Source organism: Lepisosteus platostomus, chromosome 7, assembly GCF_059453375.1.
Source record: "Lepisosteus platostomus isolate fLepPlt1 chromosome 7, fLepPlt1.hap1, whole genome shotgun sequence".
Classification (NCBI taxonomy): domain Eukaryota; kingdom Metazoa; phylum Chordata; class Actinopteri; order Semionotiformes; family Lepisosteidae; genus Lepisosteus; species Lepisosteus platostomus.
Window position 1 is genome coordinate 60,151,501 of NC_142617.1, and position 18,645 is coordinate 60,170,145.

Consider the following 18,645-nt stretch of genomic DNA (forward strand, 5'->3'; position numbering starts at 1 on the left):
GTCAGTAAACTGCCCACAGGATTTCCTGCTGATATGTTCTCCTTCTTGCTTTTCCAGTCCTGGCACAGAAACCACATTACAGCTTTCAGCTTTGACTTGCTGCAGCACTGTGACAAGACTTGCAGACACTCCTAGAGAGACACCAGGTTGCAGTACCAACACAGACATACTTAATTATGCAGATGAAACACTTTTCACAGGTGCTAATTAAATTACATACACAGACCAAGACTGTGTCCAGTGTTTCAGGGAGCAAAGATGGGGGCCCTGTAGTTATCATGTCCAGTCTCCATGGTGGCCCTGTCCAGCCCAGTCAACACAGTGGCCCCGTCTAGCCCAGTCTCTGCAGTGGCCCGGTCCTGTCCAGTCCAGTCTTCGCAGTGGCCCAGTTTAATCCAGTCCTGTCCCGCCCAGTCACCGCAGTGGCCCTGTCCTGTCCAGTCCAGTCCTGTCCAGTCTCTGCAGTGGCCCTGTCCTGTCCAATCCAGTCTCCACAGTGGCCCGGTGCAGTCCAGTCCAGTCCTGTCCAGTCTCCACAGTGGCCCAGTCCAGCCTATTCCAGCCACTCAGTGGTCCAGTTCCATCCCCACAGAGTCCTGCCAGCAGCCCTTCGGAGTTGTCTAGCTCTGGCTGTACCAGCAGGTACACAAGATTCATCACTTCAGTGAACCCAGAAAAAAAAATATCAACTTGGCTTAGAAAGGCCCAGTAAAGTAAAAAGAAATAGATTTTCAACCACTTGATTAATGGCCTGAATAAACATGGTGCCTGAATGATCCAGACTGCCAAAAGCCTGACAAGCCACTGCAGCCCTCAGACCACTGGCAGAGGATAGCTTGACTCCTACCTGTTGTCTGTTAACAGGGAAGAAAACCCTACATGTTATCAAGAAGACGGTAAAGGAACAGCTCTTTTTTCTATTTAACTAATAGCGAAAATTGATAGTACATTTTGGAAAGCACATTGAGCTTGAAGATTTGCAAAGAGCCACACTGCAAGTGCTCTTTCTGTCTCTGTCTGCTGACTGTTCCTCATCTGCGCTCAAGTCCCATGCCAACAGCTGGAGCACAGCGCACAATTTCAAATGTTCTCTTACCAGCACCATTAAAGGGCAAATTTAACAAAAGAGGTGTACACCAGATCACTAAATGCGTGGTAACACACCAAAAGCAGTCCCATCTGTTAAACCCAGACTCTCCTCAAACAGTCAGAACAAAAAGCAAACTACTTAATAAAACAAATATTTTATGTAACACCTTTAAAAGTATTTTCACAAATTACGTACACTTTTCTTACACTTTTTAACACCCTGAATACTGGAGTGAGACACCTGAACAGACAAAGTAGCATATCAATACACTGCGCCATGTATTGCGTCACACCCTGATAAGATATTGTTCCACTAAAGCAGGAAAACAAATTCAAATAGTTGCCCACAATCTATTGTAATGTGGTTCTCAGAGTGCTCTAATGGTGGACAGCTTCCTTCAAAATGGGACTTTTATGAAACACCACTCAAATCAGGTGATGGCAAACTTACAGACATCATGTTTTTGTTTTCAAGACCCACTCATGCACAGCAGCAGCACATTCCCACAACCCTTTAGCTTTGGCTTGGAGTTTCACTAATGCTTCCCATGTTCAAAACAAATCTGCACTGAAGTACTACAGTGTTGTCTTACAGAACAATGAAGTTCTCCATAATGGGGTTGTCACTGAAATTACCTTAATGGCTTATTCCAATTATTCACTGTTTCCACCAAGAATCTGGTCATGACCGGACGCATAAAGCAGTTGCCACTCATTAAAGCATTCAATCCAAGGCCGCCACATATTCATGAGTGGGGGGAAAAAAGCACTCAGTAAGAGTAGCCCATCCCTTGAGCTGAGGTGCTGAGATTTATGTAAAGCAGAAGTGTAGAGCTCTACACTGATTTATGCAGAGCAGAGCAAAGTGACTTGCAAGCAATTTATCGCCCCCACAGGAGCTCAATTACCTGATTAGGAGCAGCAGGCCAAACTCCATTTGCAATGCCGAGTGAAACGCTGTGCCACGGGCTGGGAACATTCTCCTGAGACCAATTACCCAGAAACCACTCTGGCTGGACCGCTGGCAAGGCGGTCGCACAGAGCAGGTTATTGCTCAGAGCACCCAGAGCACTACAAGCCGGTTGGCCACACTTGGCTCACGAGCCCTGGCTGCCAGCCCGGGCTTGAATCCAACTCTATGATCCCTGACCTCCTGTCTGACCTTATGAACCCTTGTGCTGCCAGTGGCAGGCAGGGTGTGTTGCACGGTCTTGCCTCAAAACAAACTGCTCTCAAGCCACAGCCCCGTCTGCAGTAATGTGCCGTGCAGATGGTCTCAGCCCCCAGGAGCTCCACTCGTCCAGCCATGCATCTGGAAATCCAAGCCCTGATCAAAAACAAAAAGTCACAGCCCCTTTCACATACACTGGGACATTTTATTCTATCAGACTCTTAGGATCACTGCTGAATTTTGTACTTCAAAAGCAACCTGTTTTTATCTTGCGCAAACCTAGACTTGGAATGTTTGGATAAACCTGAAATTAAGTTTAAATCTTGAAACATCCTGTAAGTGTCTGAACACTAAAGATATTTGAACAACCCTTTTGGTAAAGCCATGCCATTGATTTCTGAAGCCACCTGACCACTTGAGTATACTTTCTAAAGACCTTTTACTTTGCAATTCTATATCACCCCATCTGTCAGGGGATACAGCTCTGGTCAGCAGCTGACCGAATGTCCATCTGTAGGTGAAGGTATGACTAGAGCCTCACACAAAAATACAACTCGCACACAGAGCAGATTTCACTTATTCGTGTTATATCTGTGGAGATACTGTGGAACGCAGGCAGTACTAAGATGCCTGTAGTAAAAAAGCAAAAAATGTGTTTGCTCCTGGCATTCACAGATAAAAAGAGAGTCCTCCCTTTCGAGAAGTCGAGGTGTTGACGTGCACTAGTTGAGGCAACAGGATTGGTAAAGAATGTCTGTTGATGCTTCCTGTCCTTGGATGTACAGAGGGTCCCTGATATATATTGGGTTAGGGACCAGACAGTTGCAACACACAGCGAAACTACATATAAAGGGACACCTTTCCTCTTCTGAACAGTGTAAATATGGAGGCTGGGGATTGTAAGAGTGTAAACTTTGCCCAGGTGACTTAAAACCGGAAGCGTACTTAATAGAACAGGGTCGGGTTAGGGCCCATAATTTAGCTAGAGTGTGTGCTTCACTTGTAACTACCAAATACAGTTCAGATGTTACAAGTACAGGTTATGTTCCTAAATAATGCAACTGAGAGAAAATGACTTAAAAAAGGCAATTAACATCCATAAATAATAACTTAATTAGCTTGAGATTAATTCTCCATATCCAGTTCAGACACAGGTACATACATGTACTGTACCTACAAACCATGGAAAAACAAATCAGAATAGACAGAGAGCGTCACCAACTAATTCCGAATTGCGGTCATGTCAAAATCAACAAAATGATTCGCTGCTTCAGGGTCGATTTTTCCACCCGCTGCTTGTGCATTTAAAGTGAGCGACCAGACCTTGTTCCACTGGTTGGATCAGAGACATACCACATGGTGGCAGGAACCCAGCTTTAGTGTCAGGGCATAAGTTCTTGTTGAATTCCTGTGCAACAGCACAGTCTACAAGAAGAATTTCTAATGTACGATTTTGCTTTCCACAATGTATATTTTTTTCATTTCAGGAAAGAAAACCCCCCCGAAACCGTCTACATTTACATTAAAAAATGATGCAAGTGCAACAGTTTTATACTCTGAGTTTCTCAATTAATCAACAATCTAAATGTGAAACAAAGCATAGCAGGGCGACTGCTAACTGGTACTGTCTGTACAGTGGTGAAGCTATATACTATATATTTCTACAGCTATATATACACAAGATCTATATATATTCCTACCCTACTGCAGTATGCATCCTTAACAGCTAACTGCAATGCCTCAGACTCAATGCACGTCTATGCACTTTTAACATGTCTACCATGTTTTGTTCCCCACTACTACATATGTATTGTTCTGGTTGTATTATTTATTATGTCGTAATGTACTGTCTGCATTGTGTGGTGTTGTCTGTTATATTGTCTGTCCTGAGAGATCAGGACGAAAAAGCGTGTTCAGAGATCTTCGGTAGCTCTCCCAATGAGGAGTTAAAAAGTCTGTGATTCTGAGAGGCTTGGAGTGTAAAGCTGACACTTACAGTGACTGAAATAGCGATTGTTTGACTTGACTCGGATATTACACTATGAGCAAAAAGAGCCTTACCTCCTGAATACTCACATCAAATTTCTGGTAAAAAGTTACCTTCCCAGGAAGGATAGTAATAATTCTTACTAACAAAGTACAAACGGAATATACAAATACTTTGAAAGAGGAAAGCAATAAACTAATTTATGATGCAAAAGAAAGGTGGTGGAAACTCCCAGTTTATTCTAAAATTAGAAATACATCAAGGCTACTTTAGATTTCATAATAATGACTGATTACAGAATTCTTTTGAACCGAATCCCTACCTTATTGTTCGTTCTCCTGTTATTCCTCCCGATATCTGCATTTCTTCAGCAATATAATGCTCTATGAAGTGATAGAACAAGGAGCTAACTAGTGATCAATACGACATGTGAAATGTCTCACACTTGAAATGACTGAGACAAACATCTTTAATGTCTCCAACATTAAAGGGTAGAAGGGTCATGACTTGTTCCTGTCAGTGACTGGATTATTGGTTTATTAGGCCCTTGAGGTAAGGTTAAACCCTAATAAAATCATACCGATCAGGAAGCCACTAACAGACTGCGGATGGCTCTTTCTCCTAGTTTTGACACCTGTTGATAAGACAGTGAACCTCACAACCAATCTGGTAGAGATCCACAGCGAGTGGCCAGGCAGCAGGTATGCAGGTGTGATTTTGTCATACCTGCTGCCTGGCCAGCCATACCAGTCAGATTGGTAAGAATTTGTGAGGGTGTTATCAGCGTCCGCCCTCCCTGTGATTCATTGAGAGCTCAAAAGCAGAAGGAACCCAGTCGAGCAGAAGAAAGAAAAGTTCAGTCCTTGTCTGCAAAAGACAAAAGTTTCTTGCTACAATTTGTGTGGTATTCAAGAAGAGCTGGAAATAACAAGGCACACGCTCAAATTAGCGCAGAGCTAGTAGTAACAGGCATTAGCTGAAACCAGATACAGTGCTGAGAAAACCATTAAAGCAATAGTATAAGATATGGTTTGAGAGCAAGTGATCTCTCCCAGACGGTCGGCCTGCACTAACACACTCCAGCTCAGGTACAGCAGGAGTAAAACATTTGAGCCACAGCAGCCAAGCAAACATCAGCTCCTGAGAGCAGGACACCACCGGTACAACAGCACACTCCTCTACACAGATGAAATAACTCGGAACAGCAAGCTCAAGATCAACAAAGCCCGGGAAGAAAATCACAACATGAAAGGCTTTAAAAGGCAGCTTCAAGTACTCCGTCCAAAATGAAAATAGATTAGACACTCACACCGATGAAACCTTGATCTGCCAGTATCACATACGCCAAGCCTGCCACTCTACTGAGTCAACTTGCATCCAACAAATTTGTAAGTTTAAATACCATTAAATAAAGTGATTTCCTAATTAATTACTGCAGTTCTGTCACAAAAAGCCTAAAATGGATAAAACTGCCTGATTGGATTAGACTGGCATACAATTCCAACAGTTGCTTTTGAAAAGTGTCGTTATAAACAAAATCAGTGAACAGATACCTCTGGAACATAAGATTCCTTCATGGAGCAATTTAATCTTTTTCACATATTCAAGATACAGAGGTACCATGTTCATATATACAAACAATATAAATATAAAAAACAATTAGCTGGTCATGGGTCATCATCAACATTTCTATAAATAAAACCACAGATTTCTGAAGCAGATTTGGATCAATCAAAACCACAGTCGAAGATTCTGGGTACACTGACGAAAATCAGAGATTCTGATATGACACGAGACCACAGTGTCCCCACCTGTGTCAGACACTCCTGCAGGTTTTGTATTTAGTTAACTAATTCAATGCAATAATAAGACAAGAACAGAAACTAGACAGTGGCTCTGTAGAGCAGCATTCCTCTCGATATGCTCTGAAATGCACTTAAAAATGTAAAAAGTACACGTAATCACAAGGAGAAATTTAAGAAATTTAAATTTAGCCTCTTAGATTGAGAACATCCTCTGGTCTTCTTTTAAGTTGTTTTCCTGCAGCTTATATTAAACTTTCCCCAAGTAAGAACTGCAGAATAAAAAGTAATTAAAACAAATAAAGTCAATAAAACAAAATGGGGAATTCAACGAGAATCCCATACTGCAGCCCCAACCTAACTGCACATGATATAATACTCTCTCACATATAAGAGAATAAGAGAGAAAATGTTACTACTCATGCATGAATTATTTTGGCACTGACGAGTTTATATGACAGAAATATTAACTACTAATAAAGTCACCCTTTATGTCACAGTTACAGTCTGTTTAAATTAAACATTACGAACAGCTGATGGCTCCAAGATCATGCTTGTTAAACTCATCAGAGTTGCCTGATGGACAGTTTCACTTATTAAACTGTCAACAGATTACAATTCAACACACAGAATATGATTTCATTGACTATACTTCACCCTGGATTCTTAGGCTACTCTGAGACTCTTCAAATAAACAGTTGATATATCATTTACCCAGACAGCTCAGCAATTCAGATCGTTTGTTCCCAGTTACTGGATCTCAATAACCACCGACATTAAGACAACTGGGGCTTAAGCGATGCTGAGTAAAGACAGCTCAAAACACTACGAAAGCAGTTGTAAGAAATTTTAATGGGCAGAAAAACTTCAGAACGAAAGACTCAGCTTTACTGTAACCACCACACGCATCCTTTTTTAAGGCCTAGAAGACTAAATTTAGAAATCGCGTAATAACTTTCCTTTCAAGGAAACAGGAAGTAAAAAAAGACAAATGGCAGCTCAGAAGAGGGGAAATCCCAGCTCCAGTGACCAATGTTCGCACGACCCTCCAGAGCCACCCCTTCCCTGCTGTGCCCCAGCTGTGCCCCAGCTGAAGGGTCCAGCAGAGCCTCACAACGGTCCCCTTGGCATTCCAGCACGTTCCCACACGAAAGGAAACAAAGGAACAGGTCTCGCTATAACGACACGTCCCGGCCGGGACACCAGCTCCCAGCCCTCTCTGTCCACACGCCTCTACCCCCCAGGACTCTCCATGTGGAAGCGCATAAGACAAGGACTGTGTTCTTCCCTAACGAGCACACAATCCTAGTTACTATGTGATAAGTAACAGTGTGCTCGATGCTGATGTCCGGTGTTGAGACACTGTTCTGCAGCATCAGGAAAGTACATTCAGTGTGACACTGGACACGAAAGTGTCTGGAGCTGTGGGAACAGCACACCGACAGGCTGCCCTCGATATGACAAGCAGGGGGTCGGTACTTCCTGCGCCTCAGTCGAACATCTCTCGTACTGGCATCTTCCCCACAGTGAGCAATACTGTGACATTTACATCTACATTGGTTCACAGGATGACACTGCTACCATGGTTATTTTAGAAGACTAAAAACAGAATTTGCTTTTTTGAATGTGCAACTCAATCCTACTTTCACGTTCATAAACTATGACCTAATGGAAGAGAAAATTAATCTCAAACTTCCAGTTTAACATCTCTCTGACTTTATTTCTACATCTTCTGTGCGCTTGACAGTGAGGATTCACGTCATTCAGTCGTCACTTATCCAAACCAGCAATTCTGCTCTGTTTTCAGCTGGACATCATAAAATCGTTGTAAAAAGACAGAAGTCACCCAACAATAATTTCCTCTTAAGTTTCAACAGTTTTCTTCAGAACAAGAAGGACAGAACTGTTGCCACAAAAATCCCTTTTGTCTCGGTACAGTACTTGTGTTTTGAGACATTTTAAGGGTATAAGGAGTAGCAGGCTACCATTTCAGCTATGAGTGTGCATCTGTATTGTTGTGCAAACACTCTTGTTACAAAATAAGGCACCAGACTTATTCTGCTAAACCATACAGCAAACAAACAGCCACAGATTAATACAATGTGCAAGTGTGCACAATTTCCTATTTTGGATTTTTATTTAAATCTACAAATAACACAAGTTATTGAGCGTTTGCAATATTTGGTTTTGAAGCAAGAGGTTCTCCTTTTTTACTTCAACTCTGAACAAAAATATGTAGATTTCTAGCATTCTCCTTGAATGAAGCTCAAGGCAATTATTCTCCTCTTCCTCTTGCTCCCGTGTTCTCTTCCACTGTGAACCTTTCACAACTTCTTTTAAAAAACTGGGAACTAATGCTCCTAAGGAGCAGAAGTCCTTGGACGCCCCGCATCACTGCGGTCCAGAAAGGAAGAGCAGGAGCTCAGGGCAGCAACCAGGCTGCGAGAGAGCACCCGCGGAGGGCGCTCTTGCGCACTAAAGGCTGAAACAGCCAAGCTCCCTGCTCTTCCTGCTGGATGGACTCCAGAACGTGGGATGCTTTGCCCACTGCAAGACATCTGAAAACAAACCGTTTCTGAAATGCAAACAGGACTCTCGAATGCCTGGCAAAAAGGGATGAAGGTATGAAAAACAACAAAAATGAAAGTCTGCAAAAAGAGCACTTGGACAAACGTGCACTCTTGACTGTGGCTCTGGGCGAAATGATGCTCTGGGTCCAAAGTCAAAAGCTGCAGCGAAAACTCCTCATTCCTGCCAACTCTGATAACCAGAACTCTGCGTCTGCTCCGGCTGCTGTGGATTTTGCAAGCAGGGAGCAACACTTCCCTTTTTCTGGTTTTAGAAATTGCGCTTCAGTCAGCACCAATAACTGGAGCAATGGCTCGAAAGGAGAGCCTGTGGTGGAACGAGATGCGCCACTGTTACTGCATTACTCACTGCTGAAGTCGTTGGTCCTGTAGTGGTCAATACAAAATACTGTGGAAATTCAATGTGAAGTCAAAGTGCGGCTCAGGATCCCGATGGAAACAAACTCGTGAGGCCACATTCGAAAACGCAGCAATGCAGCAACATGTGCAAAATCCATAAACCCTGAAAACCTCCGCCCTGATATTCAGGGTGACTCTGACGGTGAATCTCTTGGTGCTCTGATGTATTTAAGATGATGCAAGAGCTAGTTAAACTGCGAGCAGTGTCAGAATTCCCTCTGCTTGCAGCTTCTGGGTGTATCTGTATTAGAGTGATCAGACAAGCACAGCTCAGTTTTCACACAGCTGGCAGGAAGAGCACAGCAGGTCTGCCCAGTGACCTCCCTAACAAAGACCAAAAAAACACAATGTCACGGTTCATGAATTCTGTGAACTTCAAATCAACTGCAAGACTAAAGTATTTCAGGAATGGAAATACTATTTAAGACTGAACAAAGTCACAATGCTCACTGGTTATTTAACTTAATTTCCGTGAGACCGAATGTAAAATCATCCGTTTGCAGCAGAAGACCCGATGTAGAAGGTAAGGCGGGGGCATTGACAGCTGAAGGGGTCCCGCTGAGCTCCTCCTGTGCCTGAGTGGGCACCAGCGGGCCTCTGCGAGGCACACAGGTGCCGTTTCCCTGGCTCAAACACAGCAGCTGTCTGAAAGCCCAGGAGCTGCAGCACCAGCTCGACCAAGACTCTGAAATTCCCCAGCAGATCGGAGGCGTCATTCCAGAATACCACCTTGCATTTCTCCAGTGCTATACGTTCCTCGTCTTAGAATACAAAATGAATTCCAACATGGTGGCCTAGATGACTGGATAGCGATTATCTTTTTTCAATTAAATGAGAGCACTATTCTTTCGAACAGAAAAAGATGTCCTTATGACCATGATCAAATTTCTCTTTATGAAATCATTTAAAAATTTCTCTGTTGCTGGATCCTTCAGGCTGGTGTTTAAAACAGCTGCCCAAATTTTCACAGCTAAAGCTCAGGAAACAAAAAGTATAAAAAAAGCCCACAATATCTGCAAGGTCTGAATGAATTAGAACATTGACAAAAGATATTTATACAAATACAGCTTGACTTGCAATATTTTTTAAATTATACACGATCAACTTTAACATAGTGCTAACACACTCCCAAGCCAAACTGTTAGGAACCTCAGAGTTACCAGTCTGTGGCACCAGAGAGGACAGCCTGAGCAGCACAAGGCACAGATTCCACAGGGTTCTGAAGTACTGAACTGGTACAACAGCACACTTCTTGTCCAGCACAGACATCTACACCACCAGCTGTGCAGCATTTAAGAAGGATGTCTAAATTGCTAATGGCCTAATGGTGGAAATACCCGGAAAATTCTAATTTAGCAATAGTTCACTAAGCAAATAAATGGTCCAATTAACTCAAATTAATCAATTGCAAAGTACACCAAAGACATCCGAGCATTCAAAGACATCATTAGGGCTGCAGATTCCCATTGTAGAGTCAGGAAATGCTTTACTCTTGCAGACTACACGAGTGATTGAAGCTTAGATCAGAAATGCAATCTTGTCTTACAGTGGCCTTCAGATTTTAAATCCATTCAGTCCACTAAGCTACATTCAATTAAAGGCTGAGAAAGAAAAAGGAAACCTAAATTTAAAAAAAAGAAAATAATAAGAACCCCCCTAATTATACTGGACAATAGCATAATTTCAGGTACATTATAGTTACATGCTGCAAAGTAATAAGTCTCCTGGTTAACAGCATGAATTCAAGTGTCAGTTCTTAAAGATGACACATTGCCCGACACCAGTAACAGAGCAGCAGATGTGTGGAATAAGGAAGTGACTTTATTGTCACGCTTTCCTAATAAGCAATTCAAATCAGGGCCTAACACAGGTGAGCAGTAATGTGGCAATCATTTGAATAACCTGAGTCAGAGATCCTTGACATTTATCCATCATCAGGAAGCTATGGAGTCTGGTGAGCATTCAATGATCCTGGGGCATAAACACAGGGAGGCAGGCAGGGCTGAGACCTGGACAGGTCACCAGCCTGTCGCTGGGCCAAGTACAGCACAGGGCAGCATGCAAACTCCACACAGACAGGCACCTAAGGCTTCTTCAAGCTTTCCATCGTAAGGCCCAGGACTCAGCAGTTGTGAGGGAGCAGTACCAACCAACTAGCCTCCTACAAGAGGTTCCTTTTTTTTTTCTTGCGAGCAAAAACTTTTTTGTGCACAAAAAGGTTTTCACAACACATCCACAACTAAAGAGGAAAAGTACCAAGACACCACATGATCAGGAACCTGAATCATTGAAGGCACTAGCTAAACTGAGCCTACCTGTAGACTGCGTCATCCGACTGGGAAGTTCTGTCCCATCTGAGAGGAAACATGAAACAAACTGAAAAACTACAACTGACTTCCTCGCTGCTCCTTCTTGGGGTCACTGGGATCTTTCTGCTTGATGTCGTACTGATGTGCAGTAACTTCTTACACACTTCTAGAACACAACTGCACCAATGATGTCTGCTAGCTTGTATCATTTTATAATCTTAAATATTAATGAAAAGCATTTTTCTGCTTTTTCTTCCAAGAAAAAATACTGAACAAAACGTGTCACCAGTTTGTTCTCTCTGGTCATAAATCGCCCAGGTCTGGGCCCTGATGAACCCGTAAGGGAAGCTCCTGTCTCAGTTCCGCCATTAACGCAGCCCGAACGCTCAGCTGTGGTTAAATGCAAACGCACTCCCTTCAAGTCTCATTTTCGGTCTTTTTCAGCAAGATTGCACGCAAGTGCATTTCGTGCATCGGTCCATTTCCTGTTTCAACTGCAAAGCTTGCACATTTTCTGTGAACACACTGTACCACAGTTCCAACAGCAGGGACTATCTCTTCAAGTAGTTAGTCTGTGTGCGACAATACTTTGGTTCATAATTAACTATGAGACCTTAAAATAAAATTTAGAGTGCAGTTTTTCAGGCTTGATGGACCTTACAGGAAACAAGATAATTAAGGGCAGGCTAGGCCCACTGTTCTATCCTATAAATTTGTTTGTTGTTTTCTTCTGAAAAGGCCCGAAATGATTTTGTGCATCTTACTGGCGATTCTCAAGAGCAGCCTTAATCACTAGCAGATCATTTCCTGTGTGACTCACAGCCAGGAAATGAACTAGGAGCCCTGAAACTGCAGCCCACCCTTTCATGCTCTCTCCCCCAGTCTTACCCTTGAAATGAGGGCAAGGGGACATAAAAAGAGTCTAAAGTAACTTGGTTTCAGTGCCATGACCAAGTCTGGCTCAAAGGAGCTCTTGAGCCCAGGCTGTTTGCAGTGCGCTGCTCATATGGAGCAAGAAGACTTTATTAAGGGACTGGCGGCCACAACAATGTGCTCATTCTCTTCCCCTGAGAAGAGGCTGGACCAGTTCCTCGCTCTCTCTTCCACACAGCTGCCTCCGCCACTGAGTCACTCTGGTGAGAGCTGCGCGGCTCGGCTCTCCCCCTCCTGCTCTGTACAGGGACGTCATGTGCGAAAGCACTGGACCTTACTGCCCATCAGGCCATCAGCTCAGAATACCCTCCCTGACTCTTCCCCTGGCCATCAGCTCCAACCATCCACCCAGACTCTCCCCCTGGCCATCAGCTCCAACCATCCACCCAGACTCTCCCCCTGGCCATCAGCTCCAACCACCCACCCAGGTTCTCCTCCAGCCATCAGCTCCAACCATCCTCCCAGACTCTCCCCCTGGCCATCAGCTCCAACCACCCGCCCAGACTCTCCCCCTGGCCATCAGCTCCAACCACCCGCCCAGACTCCCCCCCTGGCCATCAGCTCCAACCACCCGCCCAGACTCTCCTCCAGCCATCAGCTCCAACCACCCGCCCAGACTCTCCCCCAGCCATCAGCTCCAACCACCCGCCCAGACTCCCCCCCTGGCCATCAGCTCCAACCACCCGCCCAGACTCTCCTCCAGCCATCAGCTCCAACCACCCGCCCAGACTCTCCCCCGGCCATCAGCTCCAACCACCCGCCCAGACTCTCCCCCAGCCATCAGCTCCAACCACCCGCCCAGACTCTCCGCCAGCCATCAGCTCCAACCACACTCCCAGACTCTCCCCCAAGCCATCAAACTTTGATCCTTCCAATCAGAGAGGCTGAATTGCAAAAATGGTTTTAAAACCTGCAGTCTTCGCTGAGCAAAGTATAGGCAGGCGCATATCACCCAGATACACCTCTGTCGGTTGCATTGCACTGCCTTTGCACTATAAGTAAAACTCTACTGAAACTATTAAGCTCTTAAAAAGAATTACTGCTCGTAAACGGTGCTGTATTTTGTGTACACTGCCCACCAGTACAAACCTAGAAGTTATTTAACTTATCTGTTCCTGCATTCAGGTGGACCAAGCTGTATTATTATTAGTTTACTACCAAGCTCACAGTTTGACTACACACTTTGAATGTGTGTTTTTATCCCCACAGAGTGATGACTGAGGGGCAGCAAGTTAGTCTTCACATCTGTCATTTCTATGAATTCCAAACGATAGTGTAAGGAAATTTAAATCAAGGAAAAACTACAACAATGCAAAGACGGGAAACTGATGTTCTAGCAACTTCGATGCACACTCCCCAACTGAATGTGCCCCGTGCCCCCGTCCAGTCGAGCCCACCCTGTCTCCATCGCCACTCTCCACACACGGGACCCTGCCAGAGCAGCACTCACGATCCCAGGCTGGGAGACGGGACAGGGGGGAATGGCTGGAGAGAGCATGCTATTCCAGGTGGACCTGGAGTGGTCTATAACCCTAACCCAACAGGGCCCAAACAGAAACTAGAAATACATCTGAACAGGAAAAATGCATCGGGTGAGAACAATATTGAATCATTTTTGGTAAAAACAATCCTGCTGCAACTTTTTCCACACTCAACATGCAGGACTACAGGAGAAGAGTAGAAATGACCAAATGCATGAAGAAAGGAGGTCTCCGAGTTGGAAGCAATTCCCAATCTCTCCATAACTTTCAGGCACGCGCACAGACCCTCCTCGCCATTGCCTCTTATTAATCCGGACACCACTCTCACTGCCACACCACTCCTGCAAACTCAAGCCACAGATCAGCCTGACCAAAGCTGCAAACACGCTCACCACAACTCGAACAGAACTTAACCAGCTGTACAAACTGCTCACTGTCCTCCTGCAACGAGCTGAGTTCATGAACGGGCCTAAAGATTCAAGCTGAACAGATAACAGAAATGCTAAATTACTCTGATGTCTTAGCGTAGGTAAGTCCTATTTTATTTCAGACTTACTAAGAAAACAAAATGTGCATCTATCTCTAAATCAGTCATCAGAATAGAAGGACTGTAATGAACCAGAAAACTATGATAAAAATGTTTTACTACACAAAAACGTGGCACGCTGTACTAACTTTAAATATACAGCGATGTTTCTTTAAGAAAGCAAGTATTTAAGGAGACCACTCACATATAAGCTGACAGGTTTAAGCATTTAGGTTTGATTAACATTATACTCAGAGGAGGAAATCTTTTTACTGCACCGTAATTCTGATTTGCCGTCACAACGGTGATCCTGCAATGTAGCACGATACATCCCTCATGCTCACAGCCGAGCACAACAGCACGGGACAGCAAACTCACCTGTGTGCTGAACCACCGCAGGAAAGTCTTCTAACAAGCTCTGACTTTGGGTCACCCGGACGAGTCTCGCATACAGCCCAGAGCAAGGAGGACAGATGAGGTAGACGCAGCCCAGCCGTCTTACAGTTGTGTTCAATGTCCTACTGACAAAACCCGTTGGGAAGGAGCTTCACAGGGGATCCCCCTGAAACAACCTCAGAGACACTGCCTGCCGGCCGAGCCCCTTACTATCTCCGGACAAACAGCACGGCTGACTTTCTGTTTACAAGTCTGCATGCTCCGTGTTAGCCCTTTCCGAATTGTGGTTTACTATTTGGATCACATTTCCACTATGTTCTAAGTTTTTATGATGTCTGTTACTGGAGTGGCTGATAGTTGAATTCTCCCTTAAACTCTACAGTCCAATGCAATTATACAGTACGACGCTGTTCACATTCACACTAAAATACGCGTTTGTCAGTCACCTGGCTTAATAAAAAAAACAACAACAACTGATGGAGCTAAACGCTATCACACGCAGGCCAGCCGGGCTCATGTGAAACGTGACATTTGAAACAGTGGGCCGTGGCAGTGTTGTCCACAGTAACAGCGAGCGTACTTGATGAGCGCGATAAGCGCACTTCGGCAGCCCGGAGTCAGGCGGCTCGACTGTCACTCAAGCGCCCCTCGCCTTCGCTGAAACCCGACTACAGTACCAGCCCATACAGGTGGACACATGCATTTAGTAACCGTGTGGCCAAAGCGACGAATGTGAACTCGAAACCGTGAGCTGGACAGCTAGTTCATCTCCAAAAAGCTCCCGGATCTCCCTACAGAGGTCCCAACGGCGAGTTGGGTAACAACTACAGCACGAAAACTGCATCTCCGGGTAGCTAGAATACCGAAAGGTTGACATTTTCTTTGTAGCACAAAAGAGGGCCGTTGACAGCTGTTAAAAGTACTGTATTTCGAGATACAACACAGATACAAGCCCCTAACCCTGCATGCACACAGGACTGCAAATCAGCACCTCGCCGTGCGCGAAGTCAAGGTTTGAAATACTGTATACAAGCGGCACGTCCAGTGTCCGTCTCCACTGACAAACACTGCAGCTCCTCGGCCAGGCTCCGGGGCTCATCAGGGCAGAGACGGTCACTCAGGCGGACGCTGGTCAGTCCGCAAGGCCAGACCGGCCCGTCTCCTGCGCCCTCCCGCCGGTCTGACACTTCTGCCTCCTGCCTACTTTGCACCAGAGAGCAGAAACGTCAGCTGGGCTGGCGGACAGCTCGGACACCCGCCCGGCCAGCAAGAGACCCCCGTACCCCTGCCCCAACCACGCCTGGCAGACCACAGCCAGCAGAGCGCAGCGATCGCCCACTGAAACACACACGGGAAACGCGTCCCTCTCAAGACAAGTCTGCAATTACACCGCAGACTGTCCGAGAGGAGAGCACACCCCGAGGTGCGGGAAGGAGCCCGCAGGACCAGCCGCCGACTCGCACCCGTGCCCGTGCCCCCCTCTCCAACTGCTGCGCCTGCGGGCTCGCAACGACAAAGAGCAGCGCTGCTCGTACCTCGGTCCAGGAAGGCAGCCCGTGCGGTGCAGACACAAAGGCGAAGGAGTGTTTCCTCTCATGCAGCTCCGGGCCACTCCGGGAGCGCCGAGCCGAGCCGAGCCGAGCGCTGAAGGAAGCGGCGACACCGCCGGGAGCGCCGCTCGTCTCGCCTGCTCAAGCTCGCTTCTGCTCACGGCAACGGTCGCAGCAGGCTCCGGTGGATCCTGGGGTTATCCCGTTCTTGCCCGTCCAAATTGAAAACACAGCCGAGGAACTGGCCTTCAGTCGCTGCAAAACACACAGGCCTCCAAGAGGAAATGGTCCCTCATTCAGACGGCTCGTCTGCGCGTGCGCACCTCGCCAGCCACACCACTGCCCGTCGGGAGCGCGCTCGGGGAGGGGAGGGAGGGGGGGTCCGGCGAAGGGAACGCGCACGTCAACACTCTGACAGGTGGTGCCCTCTGCCGGTCAGAGAGAGTAGGTCTGAGAGTAGAAATTGGGACCGTCCGCGTTACCTTATTTCATCCATATGATTTATTGTAATTATATTTAACTATATTGTAACGCAACGGGGGCTCAGGCAGGCGCCCTTGCCGCATCTGGTCGGCCCAAAGTATAGGTGGCTCGAACCCGGGACTTCCGCGTCTCTCTGCAGCGACCTAGCCCCGTGAGCTAAAGAGAGATCTCTCCACAGCCCAGTAGCTGTGGTCCTGCTATCACAGGGAAGGGCGGTGACGTCACCCGCTCTGGTACGCCGGCTCTTACACACAGTGCTTGTCGGCCGTAAGCGTTACACTCTCCCCCGCTTAAATCGCCGTCCCCGGCGAAGGGCTATCCCACCCCGCTTCTGACACCAATGTAACGCAACGGGGGCTCAGGCAGGCGCCCTTGCCGCATCTGGTCGGCCCAAAGTATAGGTGGCTCGAACCCGGGACTTCCGCGTCTCTCTGCAGCGACCTAGCCCCGTGAGCTAAAGAGAGATCTCTCCACAGCCCAGTAGCTGTGGTCCTGCTATCACAGGGAAGGGCGGTGACGTCACCCGCTCTGGTACGCCGGCTCTTACACACAGTGCTTGTCGGCCGTAAGCGTTACAATATGTAACTATAATTATGGAATAACGTCCGAGTTTAAATTTCGTATTGCACTTCTCTGAAGGATGCTACCTGAAGCCCCAGAAAGTATCTGGTTGCACTTCCCTGCACTGATTCCAGAGCAGGGAGGTTGTATCAGACAGTTCTCTGTGAAGCAGCACTATTTTAGTCCTAAATTAACTTTTCTGCGGTCAGGGGAGGTCACCTTTAGCTTCATGATGCACAACTGGCAGCCCACTGGAGCTCAGCAGGTGTGAGCCTGGCCAGTACCTGGATAGGAGACTCCTGGGAAAAACTAAGGTTGCTGCTGGAAGTGGTGTTAGTGGGGCCAGCAGGGGGCGCTCACCCTGTGTCTGTGTCTGTGTGGATCCTAATGCCCCGATTTAGTGACGGGGGCACTATGTTGTAAAAAGGTGGTGTCCTTTGGATGAGATGTAAAACTGAGGTCCTGACTCTCTTCGGTCATTAAAAATCCCAGGGCATTTCACGAAAAGAGTAGGGGTGTAACCCTGGTGTCCTGGCCAAAGTTCCCCTAGCCCATTTACCAATCATGGCCTCCTAATAACCCCCATCTCTGAATTGGTTTAATCACTCTGCTCTCCTCCCCACTGAGAGCTGGTGTGTGGGGAGTGTATTGGCGCACTATGGCTGCCATCATATCATCCAGGTGGGGCTGCACACTGGTGGTGCTGGAGGAGAGTGTCCAGAAAAATGTGAAATAAGTGTAAGGAATTATTACTGCCTCTGTGTCCATGAACACTGCCCTGCCCTGAACAGGCTTGCACCACAACACCCAGCAGGAGGTGCTGGCAGCCTGATCCCACAGATCAGGTGCAGCTGTATTGCGGGAAATAAGGAGCAGATGCTCTTGTCCACTGGTGGGCCAGCACTCCACGTACTGAATCAAGGAGAGGATGTCACCATGGCACCCCAGGAGCCTCTTGATGGTTTAGGAAGACAATATTCTGTTAGTCTAAATGACAGGGGTGTAAGTCAAGATTGAAGGCAGCTAAAGAATAGATAACCACAGTCTAACCAGGACTTTAAAATGGGTGGTGCAATTTTTTCTTGTGACTGAGCTGTTGTAGCCTCTGTTTATGAAGTGTTATCAACACTGGAGAGGACTGAAGGACAGATTATCTGCTGCTTCCTCAGACAGAGGCTGGGATCAGCCATGTGCAAATAAAGTTGTCCATATATGGTAACTATATCGGCACGGTTAAGAGACCATAAATTGATTCATCTCACCCCAACCTTTCTCAAAACACCACAATTTCCCAATTTCTTCTTTGCGTGTGCAAAAGAAAAACCATTAGAATTATTTTCTTATTTACAGTTGCAATATTGTCATAGCAT

At 46.3% G+C, this 18,645-nt stretch overlaps 1 protein-coding gene across 5 annotated transcripts in view; it reads right to left on the reverse strand.

The window, feature by feature from the left end:
• The window catches only part of cskl (c-src tyrosine kinase-like), an 80,904-nt gene extending 64,547 nt beyond the window's left edge, over positions 1 to 16,357 (reverse strand). For 2 of the 5 annotated variants that reach the window (XM_088641497.1, XM_088641498.1), the window contains exon 1: positions 16,217 to 16,357. The gene's annotated coding sequence lies outside the window, so the exon portion shown is untranslated. Of the gene's footprint in view, positions 1 to 14,663; positions 14,811 to 16,216 lie in introns of those variants that run through there. The other 3 variants (XM_088641499.1, XM_088641500.1, XM_088641501.1) reach the window with 2 other exon arrangements.
• Between the last annotated feature and the right edge of the window lie 2,288 nt (positions 16,358 to 18,645).